This window comes from Typopeltis vanoorti, chromosome 24, assembly GCF_054136105.1.
Source record: "Typopeltis vanoorti isolate ZY-2024b chromosome 24, IOZ_Tvanoo_1.0, whole genome shotgun sequence".
NCBI lineage: Eukaryota > Metazoa > Arthropoda > Arachnida > Uropygi > Thelyphonidae > Typopeltis > Typopeltis vanoorti.
This window is the reverse complement of record NC_143572.1, coordinates 82,048,809-82,064,223: the sequence shown is the minus strand read 5'-3', so window position 1 is coordinate 82,064,223 and position 15,415 is coordinate 82,048,809. Positions and strand designations below refer to the sequence as shown.

The 15,415-nt window shown below is 36.3% G+C and overlaps 1 protein-coding gene across 2 annotated transcripts in view; it reads right to left on the bottom strand.

Moving 5' to 3' along the window:
• Window positions 1-305, bottom strand: part of LOC150093472 (uncharacterized) — a 33,329-nt gene extending 33,024 nt beyond the window's left edge. Inside the window, exon 1 of one of the 2 annotated variants that reach the window (XM_090413563.1) lies at window positions 244-305. The gene's annotated coding sequence lies outside the window, so the exon portion shown is untranslated. Of the gene's footprint in view, window positions 1-65 lie in introns of both variants that reach the window. The other variant, XM_090413562.1, reaches the window with a different exon arrangement.
• Between the last annotated feature and the right edge of the window lie 15,110 nt (window positions 306-15,415).

Sequence of the window (15,415 nt, the reverse complement as noted above, 5' to 3'; positions counted from 1 at the left end):
GTGCTGACTTTCACTCAGTTTTGCACAGTAAAAATGATAGTTATTACAGTTAAGAGTTTACGCACCTTATTAAATTCTTGTTATCATCGACTATTTCCTCGCACATTTTGCAGCGCATCGCCAAGTACTCGGGTTTGGAGGTCTTTATCATTTATTGTTAGTTTACTATAAATGGCACACAATTATCAGTTATATCACCTTGCACGATAATTGATAAGGTTCGTGACACAAAAATTTACTTACCAATTCGCAGTTAACCTGCTTAAAAATGTAAAAATAGGAACACTATCTTTCTGATACTTCGCTACACTACTGCAATAAATATAATCGACTTGTTTATTCCACTGCTATCCGCGACACCTAACGGAGTGAAATTCAATCGGATGAAGACAGTAACATAATATAAAATTATACATTTTATATACGGTGGTGAAGCAATTAATTCCACGGTCTTGGAAGTGTCGACATTTGAAGTGGAAGGTCTTGAAGAAACTGATGATGAAAATAATTGCACTTTTATTTTTATTGTCTTCGGGATGGGCTGAAACTCCATCAATTGCCAGTGCATATCCAGTCGGTAGGGTGCAGAACAAGAAATCATTTCTTACATAACCGAACCGTAACGAAACGGACGGTGAAAATTCGTCAAAACTCAGGGAATCAAAAGCACCCACTTTTGAGTTGTTTATGCAAATGCTTTCCATAAATAATCCTTCCATAATTTGAGATTACAGTATTGTTCTAAATGGGATGAAATTCACGACATACATACAACAAGAAATCACATCCACTTCTTTATTACATTGTTATGCACAAAATCTATGCGGTGGATCCATGACACCCACATCCTGAAGTGGGCCCCAAGGCCAGGATTTTTGGTGGACCCCCTACCTGTCGCTCAGATTATGGACAACGCATTGTTATACAGTCTACAGGGTTTAAGATCAATTCGTTTAAATGATAACACAAAAGTAATATTTATTAAAAAAAACTACTAACATCTACATAATACAGATTAATAATAATATTCAAAATTACTTCAAAGTATATTTTCTAACTTTTGTCGACACAAATTTTTCAATAATGTCTGTAAAATCAACTCGCTTAGTCAAATCATTTTCGATGCACAAAATTGCTAGGTGATTAAATTGTTCTTGGCTACTTATAAATCTTTTGGAATTCTTGAAAGCTGATAATTCGTACTATCTCTAGCCGCATGTTGTTTGAGATTACTCTGGGCCAAATACTAGGGTCATCATATTTTATATCAGATTTTTCAATAGGGCCTGCAACTGAAGCATTAACTGTATCATATTCTTCCATAGTCACTCCTTCTGCAGGTTTTTCACTTGCAACCATTTCTTCAGTTGCAAGAGGTTCACATGTAACAGTCGCTTGACTTTCGAGTGCCTTATGAGTTTCGATTTGACACTGATATTCTGTTTGGATTTCAATGTCACAAACATTATCACCACCTTCACTATGATCAGTACTGGGAACTATGTCCTTTTATTTTCAGATTTGAAAAATTTGGTTATGAATTGACGACCTCATGATGCTTTCGATTCTCTCGGATTTAAGTTTCCTCTTCTGAACTCCAGACTTATGTTTGTACTGTACTTTGAATCAGGCATTAGGAGTTTATTTATTTTAACTAGAACGTCTTTGTTTGCTTGAGAGCAATTTATTTAAATAGTTTTAATATCTCGAATTTGTATAATCTGAAAAGAAATAATAATTAAGTTTGTTTCATACAAAAAAAATCATAACTAAAAAAGCTTTATATTTTCTTTTACTTACTAACTAGCAAAATTTTTATTCAAATAAGACAAATTCATTTCAAATAAAGAATTTTGTAGAAAATTTTCAGTTTCTTGAGATCATCTTAACCAACTAAAACTATGAAATGAAGCTTTATCTTTTACGAATAAAATAAAATTCTCTCAGCATCCGTAGCATACGCACCGGTAGGGTAGTATAGTGTGCCGATAACATCGGCATTGAAACGACGCCGTCCATAGAAAGCGAGACGGGCGAACGAAAACCGAAAACTAAAGTAAATCCTTTTGAATGGGAAGTTCAGAAGAGTAACCATAAGTCTGAAAAGATGAATAATGGGTTGAAAGTGATTGCAAAAGCTAGTAGTCCCTCTCGTCACATATTCATTCATATTTTATGAAGTTTCTTTTTTTCTTTTGTTAGTCTCACTTAACTGGCCGACCCGACGAGACAGGCCCCCCCTAATTCCGAGCCCCCAGGCTAGAGCCCTGTCATCCCCACCCTTGTGGGGTCATGAGTGGATCACAAGCCAAATAAACGCGATTTTACTACGGATCTCAAAAATTCTTCCACAGAAATATTTCAAAAATCCATAAAATCAAAACAAAAAAATCCACACATAAAACAATACATCAAAAATCCAAGCAAATAACCCAACAAGAATTCTTACAAAAAAAACTTTCCACATTAACTTCACCAAATATTGATGGCCTAAAACAGCAGTATAAACGAAGTGCAGTGCTAGCTAGGGGTCATGCAAATGAGAATAACTCTTCCTATGAGAACCCTAAATGGCAAACTACTCATTACACAGGTCTTTTTAGCCGAAAAAATGGCGCTTTTGCATTTACGAGAATGAACATACCATGCCACACTGCAAATCCTTCAATATCAACTAATTGAGCTGCATGGCTCAAACTTTCTCTACCAAATCGACTTTCCCTTTCATATGCTCTCTTATTGCTCTCCAAACTCCATCAAACACTATAACCTCTTCAGCTATCTCTGTCTAAAAGTTAACTTTCTGCAGTCGAAATACTGCAATAGTAAGGTCAACCTCCTTGGGGACTTCAAAGTCCAAAATTCATATTGGCTCAGCTTCTTCAGTTTTATCAATCAATCAGGAATGGATGTTGAGGTGTTTTTCATCAGCAGTGACCTGTCTCAAATTGTCAATCTTCCTACCAGAATAGCTGATAACCCCCTCCAGTCTGAAAACCACACTTGACCTCTTCGTAACAAGCTGCCCATCCAAGTATAATCTAGATATCATTCACTTCTTGGTAACTAAGTACAAAAAGGGTGCCATATAGAAGGATCTCAGTGGATTATTTTCCTCCATGAGACCGTCTATCTATTGCTTAAGAACTGAAGCTTCTCATCTAAATCCCTCCCCAGAAAGAATAACATAAGTCATCTTAACAAGAATGAATTCCTTATGCCGCTTGAAATTTCAGTCACCATCAAAGCCAGGGTTCTCAAAAAATGCATCAGTGCTGTAAAAGAAATATATCTCTACATATGATGGCTGGGTGAAGGCCAAATCTTCTGTTGCTTACTCTGCCTGTTCTGAACCACCCAACAGTCGTAAAAGAATCATCACCAAATCGAAGTCGGACTTTGAAAGGGCCAAATTCTGTACACTTGCCTCATACACAAATGGCTGTCGGTGCTTCTGGCCCTTGCCAAGGCCATTCGGAGCAACTTCTTCCACCCAGGCTCCCATCATCTCATATCCTGGTGGTACAGAAGTTATCCCACATAAAGACAAAGCCAACTTACTGGAATCATTCTTCTCTTCCAATTCCTGTATTGGTGACCTGAAAAAAGGTCCCCCACCAACAAAGGCACTCTTCTAAACTTCCATCGTATTCTGACAAAAAGAAATCCGAAGAATCCTTAATAACCTGAACACAAACAAGGCATCTTCTCTTGATCCTGTCTATTGTGCCTGGACTGGTCCTACCTATTTTGCTAAAAATTATGCCCCAGAGCTAACACTTATCCTGTGTTGCCACTTGAATCTATCCCATTCAGCTATTATCTACCTTACAACATGGAAACAGGTACACAAGCAACCTATCCCAAAGAAAAATGATCAAAGCCAACAACGAAATACAATCCAATTAGTCTCACTTCTACTACTGTCTCTGAAAACATGGAGGTTATCAACAACCAACTGCTGTAGCATTTAGAGACAAATCAACGATTCTTGACCAATAGTATGAATTCATCTACTCTACATCAACAGCTGAACCTCTTATGATCACCAATCACCTCTATACTCAGGATATAGATAAATTTGATCAGGTTTGGTTAATTAGCCTACATAACAAACTTCCATCCTAAGGTCTGCCTTCCTCACACTGCAAATGGATGACTAACTTTCCCACTGGTCGCTCACTACATACCATAGTGGAGAGCCTATGTTCATCAGAGTTACTAAACAATGTAAGATTACCCCAGGGTTCTGTTCTTTCCCCTTTCTCTTCCTCTTTGTATATAAATGAACTGGTCATTTTCAATCCTATCCATAGCTCTGTAGATGACGGTGCACCCCATTCCTCCTTTTCGTTTGATAACCCTTGTAGTAATAAAGAAATAAAGAGTAATGACCTGAACTCGGAATTCACAGCTTGCATCATTCCATTTTACCTTCAGTAATATTGAGATATCCAAACATGATAGGATTTCTCTTCTTGCACTGATCTGTACGTCCGATATTTCCTGACACAACCACATTTTAACTATAGCTTCTGCATCTTCCAAAATACTTGTATTTTTCTGAAAATGACACTACTTCAGACCTCCATATACCTGAATCGATACAAATCCAAAATCCAGTTGGCCATGGAATAAAGCTCCTATATTTGGAGTGGTGCATCAAGCTCCTCTCTAATATTGCTCGATTCTATCCAAAAGAGGGCAATCTAACTAATTAATGATCATTTCTCGAATACCCACTTCAAACCATCTCTCATAGTGTTCAGTTTCTGACTTGTGCTATTTCTACAGATACTTTCATTCAGAGTGTAATGCTGAATTGACACTATTATTCCTCCAGTCTACTTCAAAATCATTACAACAGCCACTGCTAACAAATATTCTTTTAAAGTCCGTCTTGATACACATAAAACCAACTTCACTGCCTCCTCTTTTATTCCAACTATTTTTGTCCTTTGGAACAATCTCGCCCACTATGATTTCCCCAAAGATTAAAACCTCAGCTGTCCAAGAAATATGTACACAGATTCCTCCTTTCTTTTATTCCTCTTACCCACAGGTAGCATTAATGTGCTGTATGTCTTGTGGCCATTCGTTTCTGGATCAGATATAAAACATTCTATCGGGTTTAAATTTAATTGGCAGTTCTCATTGGCAACCACTTCACGCATCCGATTCTATTCATTCGCCACTCTCGTAGCAAACAATCTGAACCTTAATCCCTACTAACTACACTGTTTCTGAATTTCCAACGGTGATCTCTGGCTCCTCTGTTAGGAATTTCTTCCACAAACCTTAAAACACCTTGGGAGGAACTACCGTTGAATGCTCTCGACCACTTCGACATCCTAAAGTAACCCACTGACCAAATCCGAGCACAAAATTCTAGATTTGGATGTATCAAAGCTTTCTAAAGGGAATGGAACTACTTCTTTTCTACTAGGTAGCATGCTTTGAAGCACCCAATTGATCAGATGTGCGGTTTTGCCAATTTTTGTAAGAAGATCTGTGAAATTCAGAATTATGTCAGCCATGATCTCCATATCGTCATCAATTGGATGAGGATATGTAGAACGTAACTGACTCTCATTTACTTTTAACCAACAAACCTCTTTCTCTCTCGCTCGTTTCTCCAGATATATGAACAAAAAGGTTTATTCTTGTTAATAGCACCAGTATTCTTCTAATATCAAAGAAGATTTTTTCTTATACTTTTATTACTATACATGTTAGTTTTTCAACATTAATGAGATATCTTTAGTTTTTCAGAGCAATCGAATTCACATTATCATCGCAGGAGTGATTTTGGGCATGGAATGAAATGTGAACTTTTCTTCACATTCCTTTTCGTATACGAAGAGAACATCCCACATTTTAACTACCTGAATCAAGTTCGACCTTTTACTGAATGGAATACAACACAGGAAATGAATCCTAATTCTATCACGAAAGAAAGCGCATATTTAAATTACTAATACTCTTTGTATCCCAGTTGAAAAATAATATTATCAAAGAAGAGAATCATTTATTTTCCAACAGTATGCATCGAAATTTCGTTGTCTTACTGAATTCCATTATATAGGGAGTTGAACTAAGGGGATTGACAACGTTAGTTCCGTTCACACGTTCTTCGATTCGAAAGGCACCGATTGGGAACCCGATCTTTCTATCTTTCGCATGATATTTAGTAAATAGAAATAATGGACATCAAATCTACATTACACTTTCTAATATATTTTCACAAGTAGGGTCATAAAAGGTATCGCACTTTTTGAAGGAAATTCTGATATTCCTATCGGATTGAAGAAAAACTGTGGATAGAGACAAGCCAGTTAATCCTGGTTTATTAATATCATTTGTAACCATCCAGATGAATTATTTTATATTTGCAAACAAAATTACTCACCAATATGTTGAAAATTATTACTATTATTATTATTATTATATACTGAAGAATCAACCAATATGAGGAATTTATTAAATTTAATAATAACTCGATAGAAGGTATGTTACAGACCGTTAGAGAAATTAAAAACTGCGTCAAAGAGCTAACTGAAAGACAGCATAATTTTATTAAAGAGACAACGGACCTACGGCAAGAACTAAACTCTCTAAAGCAACAGTACGAGCTCTCAAACCAACAGCAGCACAAAAATGACCTCCTCATAAATGGTCTCCCAGAAATAGCTACGGAACATCTAAGAGACACTGTAATACAACTAAGCCAAAAAATCGGCTCTCCCATTGAATATCAAACAACATCCAGTCAGTGCATCGGTTACCACAAAAAAGGAAAAGAGAAAATAATACCCGTCCTTCTCCCGTCATAGTGCGACTCACCAACAGTCTAACAAAAACTACACTTATAAAAGCTAGCAGGATTAAAAATCCAGTAATAAAGGATCTGAAAGGAGACCACGACAACACCCCAATATACTTGTCTGAATACCCTACGCCACACTATCAGAAAATATTCTACCAGGCAAGGAAAGTAAAAACAGAAAACAATTACCAGTTTATATGGATAAGAGACAGCAAAATATTCCTTAGAAAGACACAAGACGCAAAACCAATCGAAATAAAATCCGTAGATGACCTCAACAGGCTGTCACATTGAAAGGAATATTGACAACTCGTAAAGAAGGACCAGCACCCCAACCAACATGAATGCACACCATCAAGCAGACGTAATCACCCCACAACATGATAATTGCCACATTCTGAAATCAATATTAGAATGGAAACAACTGACAATCCCCAAAAAAGGAGTATCTATTCTCCACATCAACATCAGAAGCATTCAAAAATACTGGCTGACCCTGCAAGCTTATCTGAAGGAAGATATAGACGAAATAGACATTTTAATACTGACTGAAGTATCTACGACAAACGAAGAGGCATCCTCCTACCAAATGCCACACTTCCAACAACACAAACACTGCAGACAAACAAAACGAGGCGGTGGTATAATAATATTTACCAAACATAAACTAGAAGTAACAGAAATAAACTATAAATTAGAATACGCAGAAAACATATGCATCGAAATCAAAAACATCAAACAAGAAAACTCCCTGATATTAAACGCAATATACAGACCGCCCAACTTAAGCACCACAAAATTCCTAGAAGAACTAAACAGATGGCTTTCATCCACGAAAGTAGGCACCTCAAAATACTTGATAATAATAGGAGACATTAATATAAACATTAGGAACATAAATAACAACACAGAACAATACCTAGACCTATTATCGGCATATAACATAACCCTATCCATACAGTCGTATACACGAGAAGAGACAGTCGGAAACACAACAACCTCAACCTGCATTGATCATATAAATATAAGGGCTCCTCCAAACAGCCACTCCAGCAGCCGTCATAACATGCAAACTAGCAGACCATTATTTCACAGCATTGCAGTTACACACTGAACCAGAACCCATAAAAATCACTGAGACTACAAAACAGTATCATAGCATTGTAAACGAAGCAATAGTGAACGAAGAAATCAGAAAAACAGATTGGATGCAGATAGCATCTTTAGACTCTGCTGAAGCTGTATATAATAATCTTAAACTTGCATTTAACAAAATATATAACAAAGCATTAACAAAAATAAAAATACGCCCCGAAACGAAACAAAATCCATGGATAACAGACAACATACTAACAGACATACAAAGAAAAGATGCCCTATGGAAACAATTTAAGAAGTCGCCGAACAATATCGCTTTAAAAGCTGAATACAAAAGAAAACGGAATCTCCTAATAACCCAGATTCGAACGGCAAAAAGAAACTATTACAGCAACAAATTAACAACAGCACAGAATGACATAAAGGAAACCTGGCACCTGATTAATGAAATGCTGGACAATATACACTGAACCACTGCCACAGAAACAATAAAACACAGCTTTTCCTGCGACCCCAAATCCCTCAAACAGTTGGCAAACAACTTTAATCAGCACTTCGTGAACTCTGTCCAAAAGCTACAAGAAACAACCTTTCCTCACACAAACGAACATTCTCCACTAGGTCCACGAGCAACCCAGTCGATGTGGTTCCTCACAGTAACAAAAGAAGAACTATCACTGGCAATTCAACAAATTAATCCTAACAAAGGACCGGGGATAGACGGAATCAGACTAAAAGACATCAAGAAACACTCAACCGACCTACTTCCAGTTATACAAAAACTGATAAATAAAATCTTCGAAACGGGACATATACCTGAAACACTGAAGACTGCATTAATCACACCCATACACAAACAGGGAAAAAGAAACATAATAAGTTAATTACAGACCTATCGCCACGCTGCCTGTAATCAACGAAATCATGGAGCGCATTGTACATCAGAAACTCAACACATACGTTGAAAAATTTCAAATCATACCCAAAACACAATATGGCTTTCAAAAAAATAAAGGAACAGCAACACTCCTGGAAGATTTCACAGATCTAATAAACGCTGCATTGGATAAAAACAGAATAACATTAGTGGTATTCATTGACCTTACAAAAGCATTTGACACACTAACACATAAAACCTTGTTAACGAAACTTACCCATATAGGAATTGGAGGTCGTCTACTCCAGTGGTTTAAAGCATACACGAAAAACAGAAAGCACATCACACGTATAGGATCAGCACATAGCAAAGAGGTACATGTAACTTGTGGAGTACCGCAAGGAGCTGTCCTATCTAACATTCTATTTAACATATACACACACGACATAAGCCAACTCCCCCTAAAAAGTAAAATCTTCCAGTATGCAGACGACACTGCCATAGTATCCATTCACAATAATGCAAATATCGCTTACAAAAATATGCAACACGACATCAATCAAATCACTAACTGGTTAACCGAAAACGGCATATATATAAACCCTGGAAAAACAAAGCTAATGATATTCAAAAAACCCCAAACCCTGCCCATAGAAACTAAATATCTCACTATCAAACATTCATGCTCCTATACACAAAGTGCAGAACCTAAAATCACAACCATCACACAGGTGAAAACAACATGCTACCTTGGACTTCACGTTGATTCTGATCAAAGTTGGACTAGCCATACAAACCACCTACATACCAAGCTTAGGATAATAGCAAGCAAACTATACAGATTAAAAGACATTGCTCCAACCCACATAAAAATACTAATCTATAAAGCATTATGTGAAAACATTTTAAGATATGCAATCACATCATACACATTCTGTGCATTCTACAGACTTAACAGGCTACAATGGTTGCAAGATAAAATGATAAAACTGATATTCTGGGAATAACCCACTCTTGTGTAGGAAGCATGGACAAAACACAAAATATTTAAGGTGAAACACTTATGCCACTACACAGTCATGTTAAAACACTACTACAGCCCAACATATAGAGTAACCAGAACAACATTTCAAATAACAAGACCACAGTCAACAAACTACATAACATATAAGTACAACAATCACCACGGCAAAGCCACCCGAAACTTCTACGTACCTGACATGATAAACAAACTGCCGTTCGACAACAGAAACCTAGGAACATACAGAGAGCTGAAACAGGCACTATATAAATATTATAGCGAGAATGAAAACTAGAGCAATTCCTGTTTCTCTCTCCCCCACCATACATACACACACACACACAAACCTATGACAACCCCCTCCCTCAAAAACTATCACTACAAGAACACAAAGAAACAAACACACCATGTCTAAATCCAACCCTATTTGCACAAAAAGAAAAAAGTTAAACTGTAATAGCAGTCGAAGTCTTTCAAGCACGTACCAACAAACAGTAAAATCAACACCTGGCTTGTGACCAGTATAGGAACACAACCATGAAACCACAACCCTCTGTCATCTATTATCTTCCTCAGATAAGCTCTGCTAAGCTTTGAGGAAGAAAATTACTAACTTGCAAGTATCTGTTATACACACTTGTAATGCGTTATAAATATTATATATATATATAATTACTACAGCAACTATGTATGCAATTCATCTGAGACATAAAAAAAAATTCAGTATAATCCTTATTGTAAATACTGTAAATATTATTATTGCATGTAACTTATACTGAGACATAATAAAATGTTTTTAAAAAAAATTATTATTATTATTATTATTACATAAACAGTAGCAACAACACAAATAGTCAAGGCTAAATCCCACCCTCTTCATAAAAGCTAACCCAAGCTTCGAAGTAGGCGGGATTAACTTGCCTCACTCATCTACAAGTAATACTTATAAGCAAATGAAGAAATTTCTATGTATAATCATTCTTTCTCAAACTTAAAAAAATAATAATAAATAAAATAAAATAAAATAAAAAAATAAAAAAATTATACAAAAAATTCTGTATAATCTTCATTGTTAATATTAGTAGAACGTGTGTTGTAAATACATAATATAAAGGCAAAAAAGTATTATTAAAAAAATTTTAATTGAAATCCAATGTAGGAATTGCAGCACTTAGTGCTGAACTCTGTAAAATTATAAGATGTAATGTCACACAAGATGTTTATTGTATGTATAAATATTTTAGCAATAAATAAATATTTAAAATCATCATCATCATCATCATCACATCATCATCATCATCACATCATCATCATCATCATCATCAATCTACACAGAAGGCCAGAGCCTGTGTGGCTCAGTAGATGTGGCGTTTGCATACCACGGCGCTTAGCCGCACGAAGGAACACTTCGTGTCGAGTCTAGTCGGCGACTAGAGGAAATTTTTCTTAGCCTTTTTTCGAGTTAGTCGATCTCTGGCACGGGCAAGCGGGTTTTTTCTCCCGGAAATTCGGGTTTTTCGTCCCATAAACTCAAGAAAATCGACCATAGAACTCACATTATTTCAGACATTAAATATATTGTGTTATGGTTAGGGACCACGAGATAGCGGCACTTGTGCCATCTCTCTTCACTGCATGCCACTTAATTAGTAATAGCATTGGCTGCCAGTGGAGATTGAACTGCCCACTCAGTCTCCAAAAGTTAGATAGGGTAAACGGCCTTGCCTACTCCCTATGAAAGGAACAAAAAGGCGTTAGCTGTTTTTTTTTTTTTTTGACACAGAAGGCACTGTGTAGGCAGATGAATGCACGTGTGCTGTATCGCTGCTCCTGGTTTTATAGGTTTAAAGTGGTATTTAGCTCATTTTTTTTTTAATTTGAAAGTGCTGCTATTTAATTCTACTAGTCACGCTGAAGACAAGGGCGTTCAAATCACCAAAATCGGATAAGTAATATTCAAATTTTTAGTATTGGAAGTTCATAGAGTGTACTGTAGTCACCAGCCAACGAAGAACAAAGGATGTCGCCATTTTAAAAGTCGCACTATAGTCGCTAACGGGAAGAAAGGCTGAAGGTCACTGAGACAGCAAAGGTCAAGCAAAATGAGCTGTAAAAAGTGCAATAAGCCATTAAGTGATGAAGAGGGCGGGCCGCATTATTCCGGATGTAACAAAAAACAACACTTCCACTGTTCAGCGATCTCAGAAAGCACGTGGAAAGCAAAAGGAGCCCGTGAAATGGAACGAATGGCGATGTCAACCGTGCCGTGAGAAAATGAAGAACAAAGAACAGACCCCAAACGAAAAATAACGACGCACACCAAGGTAAGCTGCTTCCTGATCCTAAAATTACAGATAACTGATTCATTTAAACTGATGGTGAAAGACTTGCTAAATACACACATGGAACAAAGCAACAAAACATTTTAGGAGTGTGAACGTTAAACACAGTTCAATAACGAAACCTCTGAAGAAAAGTTAGGAACCGTGAAAGAAATAAAGACAAAATTAACGGTAGCGATAGAAACGCAAGAAACATTCCAGAGCGAAAATCAAGAATTGCGGAAAGAAGTAAACACACTCAAGTGTCAAATGGAGCAAATGCTATAAAAAGAAAGAAAAAAAGAACTTCAAATTGAGGGAATAACGAAAGAAAATACAGAAGGCTTAAGCAACATAATGCAACTGATCGGCAGCAAAATTCGAATTCATATCGCAACCACAGATGTCACCTCTATTGCCCACAAAAAAAACAAAGAGAGACCGCCACCAATCATCGCTCGTTTTACCAACAGACGTCTGAGAGACTCTATTCTTGCAGCAAGCAAGAAAATAAGGCCGAAAACAACGATCCTAACTGATAAGAAACTCCCAACACCAATCTATATAATAGAACACTGGACTCCAAACTTCAAAAATCTTTTATATCAAGCAAGGAAGACAAAAACAGAGAAAAACTACAAGTTTCTGTGGACCAAGAATTCCCAGATATTTATGAGAAAGATGAAAACACTCGAGTATACATAATTACAAGTGAATCCAACTTAAAACACAGCCTACCAATAAAAAACACTAAATTGTCACTCAATAACTCACTAACGCAAACATGCATTGATCATTTCAGCATACGGGCCCCCATCAATACATCATCAGTAATTAACGTCAAAATTGCAGATCACTACCTTTTCTCAACTTCGTTTTATTACGTTACGTTTCCTCATTCCCACCACTACAAAGCTCGATCATACTAAAGAGCATTGTCGATAACCATGTAAAAAATACAGACTGGAATTCTCTACTTAAAATAAATGATGCTGTAACATTATACGAGAATTTTCAACTAAAGTTCACAGAAATATACAAAAAAGCAACAAAGCCTACACAAACGAGGTGAGAAACAAACAACAATCCATGGATAAATGACGACATACTAAATAGTATTACTGTAAAAGAAAATCTATGAAAAAAACTTAAGTCACTCAGTAACACACATTTACAAACCTTATACAAAAAAAAAAAAAAAAAAGAAATCAACTAACAACAAAAATCCGAAGTGCAAAAAGACGCTACTACTTCCAAAAATTCATGGAATATAACGACAACATTAAGCAAACATGGGCTCCACTCAACGAATTAGTTACTCAAGAAAATAAAACTTCAGCACAAGATTTTATTGCAAAAAGTTTCGGTCAGGACACAAACCAAGGGGAACTAGCACACTCATTCAACCATGCTTTCATGAACAATATCAGACAACTCTAAAAAGACACACTACCAACGATCAACAAAAAACTACCGACACAAAGTCAACAACAAACGATGTATTTTCCACTCGTAACAAAACAGGAACTGAAAGAAGCAATCCTACAACTAAAACTAGAGACCACACCAGGAATATACAAAATAACTCACAGACCTTATAACACACTTTGAACAAATAAATCCAATACTTTTGAAACTCGTGAACATAATATTCGACACAGGCATTAATCCACAACAACTAAAAACTGAGTAATTACGCGAATTTGAAAACACGGCAAAAGAAACGATGGAACTACAGACCAATACGGCTTTCAGAAAACAAAAAACACCATCACTTTATTTAAAGATATCCCGACACAATAAACAAAGCTCTCGACAAAGACAAGTAGGCTGTCCTTATACTGCTGGACCTAACCAAGGCATTTGATACACTTGAACATCAAATACTACTCACCAAACTATACTAAATAGGTTTAAGTGGAACACTGAACACATGGTTCAAGAAATACCTCTCAAACAGAACACAAGTAACAAAAATAGGTACATGTCACAGTCTGGGTATACAAATAAAATACCGTATACTTCAAGGTGCCATATTATCACCCACTCTATTATACATTAACGGTGTTCATAACATATCCATAAGAACTCAAATATTTCAGTACGCTGATGACACTGCACTACTAGCAATCAACACAGACATCAACACTGCTCTTTGCAAAGCACAACAAGACCGAAATGAAATCACAACATACTTCCACCAAAACACAATTTTAATGAACAGCACCAAACACAGATGTTAATAATACACAACCCAAGAATCATACGCCCCGCATCACTATCGATACACTGTCACACATACCGCTGCATTAATAACAAAAATACCTGCCAATGTTCCGAAATGAAACCTGTAACACATGCAAAATACCTCGGTCTGTATATAGATTCCCACCTTAAATGGACAAAACATATAGATTACCTACACACCAAACTCCGGTTCACCGCAGCAAAACTCTTCCAAGTAAAAGACATTATTCCATCCAATATATATAAAAAAAAAAACTCCTATATCACGGTATCTGCGAATCCCTACTCAGATACGGAATAACAGTCAATGCAAACACGTTAAACAGCCACCTAATAAAATTAGTAACATTACACAGGAAAATCGTGTCAACAGTGATCTGGACACCTTACACGCAACAACTAATATCCGACAAGCACAGCAATACACAGAATTCTGAGCAATAAAAAGCTGAAACACTACATGACATTAACAAGGAATTACTTCAACATCACCTATCGAAACAACAGAGACACATATCATATGACACGACCCACAACAACTCTCTATATCCCCACAGCATTCAACAATTCATATGGTTCTTTTGCGAGATCACATCAGATACCCACGCAACTCAACAACCTACCAAGAAAGTTAAAACACGTAGATAACTACAGAACATTAAAACACGAAATCTGGAAAATATACTAACAAAGTTAATATACCATTAACACTAATATACACATCACAAATCACCACCAAATCCCATACATAAACAGTAGCAACAATATAAATTGTGAAGCCTAAATCTCACTCTCCTCACAAAAGCTAACCCAAGCTTCGAAGTAGGTGGGATTAACTCGCCTCACTCAACCACACATAATCCTTATAACCAAAGAAGCAGATTATGTAATAATGCAGTTAGTAAAGTATACAACAATAAAGAAGATACTGAAGATACTGTTTATTATGTGATAATATCATTAACATAATACTCTTATGTAACATGAAAAAATAATGTAATAAATTATTCTTATAATTAAAAAAT